The sequence below is a fragment of the Rhamphochromis longiceps genome, linkage group LG9, assembly GCF_057381845.1.
Source record: "Rhamphochromis longiceps isolate RC_006_pf linkage group LG9, R_longiceps_female_GT1.1, whole genome shotgun sequence".
NCBI classification, from domain to species: Eukaryota; Metazoa; Chordata; class Actinopteri; order Cichliformes; family Cichlidae; genus Rhamphochromis; species Rhamphochromis longiceps.
In genome coordinates this window covers 13,438,543-13,440,568 of record NC_140565.1, presented here as the reverse complement: position 1 = coordinate 13,440,568, position 2,026 = coordinate 13,438,543, and positions in this window count along the sequence as shown.

Sequence of the window (2,026 nt, the reverse complement as noted above, 5' to 3'; positions counted from 1 at the left end):
GAAGGGCTGCAATGAAACACGGCTTAGGTTTGCAAAGTTACATTGAAACAAACAAGAAGACTCCTGGAGCAAAGTGCAGATTTTTAGCAATCATACACATTGCCACAGTACGGTGGTGGAGGAGTGATGATTTGGGTTTGTTCTACCTGCACAGCACCTGGGAACCTTGCAGTCAGTGTATCCACCATGGACCTTTCTGTATACCAAATGTTTTCTAAAGTCAATTATGAGGCTGCCTGTTCAACTGCTAAAGCTTGGTAAAAACTTTTAGTTCTGCCTGCAAACCTCAATAAAGTAAAATAACGTAAAGATGTGTGGCCAGAATTTCTCTATAAAAATGTGAGACCCTGATAAAGTCATAGCCATAAGCTACAGAATGATGGCATGAAGTTAATTTTGGACACACTTTATCTGTGTTTTAGTTTAGTTTTTATTAAATAAGTAATGACATGATGTAATATGTATTGTGTTGTTGCTTAGTATATAGCCTGATTTGTAAAACCTTGAAAGATGGTATACCCTCGGTGTCCAGTTTTATTTGAAAGTAGTTTAGTTTAGTTTACGTTAGTTTAACTTTTTATTCATTTGTTTTATTCAGGTCATATTTAGTTCATTGTATTAACATAATAAAAACAGCAAACCCACCGAGATAAAGTTCAGCAAGCCTGACACACTCGCTTCAGGACACGGAGTATTTCTGAAGTCTGGCGTAGTGCTGACTCAAATGAGGCATATTTAACCGACTGTCTGAGGATTAAGAACTAGAAATTCATAATTCATTATTAGTGGGACAATCAAAGAAGATTTCAAACCTCCCACAGGGATTTGTTCCTGGTGTTTTAGAGGCTTTTCCACTTCACAATCCAACATCCAGCTATTAGAACAAACAGCAAGAGGAAATCTATTATTACAGCATGAAGATGGCAGGTTCAACTGAGAAACTGAATTATAGCATACTGACAATGAGTCATCCTCATTAGAGACCATTAAAATTTGGTTGGAGGCAGAAAATATTTAGCTCAGCATAATTAGTGGAATATCAAACACAGCCACATGCCCCAATAATCTTTTCAATTAACAGATTCAACGATTATTTTTATATTAATTTACAAATTTTTATTTTAAATAAATCTGTAATCAGTAAATGGTAAATGGATTGGTTCTCATATAACATTTTTCTAAAGTGCTTTATAAGCAGTTTGAGCTTGACCAAGGCAAACATATAGGATGTCGCCTCCAGGCCTATCTATTGTATACTTTGTCATGCAATAATACATCATTTTAAAAAAGTTGGCCTATTTATTGTTAAATATGAAACATAAACTCTAAATATTTGTGCACTGAGGAAATGGTTCAACAAGCAGTAGGAATTGAGCTCTAAAAATGTTTTTAATATAAAAGGCTCTATATAAAAGATGGACGTGGCCACTATGACATCACATTGGGCTCGTTTGAAGCTTCATACACTGGAAGACAAGAGTGGAGTGTTATCAGTTGCATACAGTATGTCCTAATTAACTGGTAAGTAACAGACTCAAAATAACATCATTCAGCCCAAATACAGCTAGAGCACACACTTATTTACCACACAGCAGGCCATGATCCTCTTATGATGGAGGAAGGTAGATAATTAGAACATGCCAGCTTCATAGCTTAAGTTGTGCAGTTTAATGGGAAATAGGGCTCCATGGTGTAGTGGTTTACACACTGAGCTGGAATCGAAGGAGATTTGAATCTATCTGGGGATCTGTCAGGATGGGTATCTGATTCTAAGTCAAAAGATGGTGAGCCAGGGGCGATTTTAGCCCACCCCCAAAAATGAATCAAAGCACCCCCAAAGTTTTCTTACTTTTTTTTTGACAATATTTGCTGTTGGTGTGACACACTACTAAAAATATAAAAAGCATACAGTACTGTACTTGTGTGAGACGTAACATTTTAACAACAAAGGTATAGATAACCCCCCTCCCAAAATGGTTTGTTCCAGCTCTCCCCTGCTCTGGCTCTAGCCAGAGCGATGGTGGCT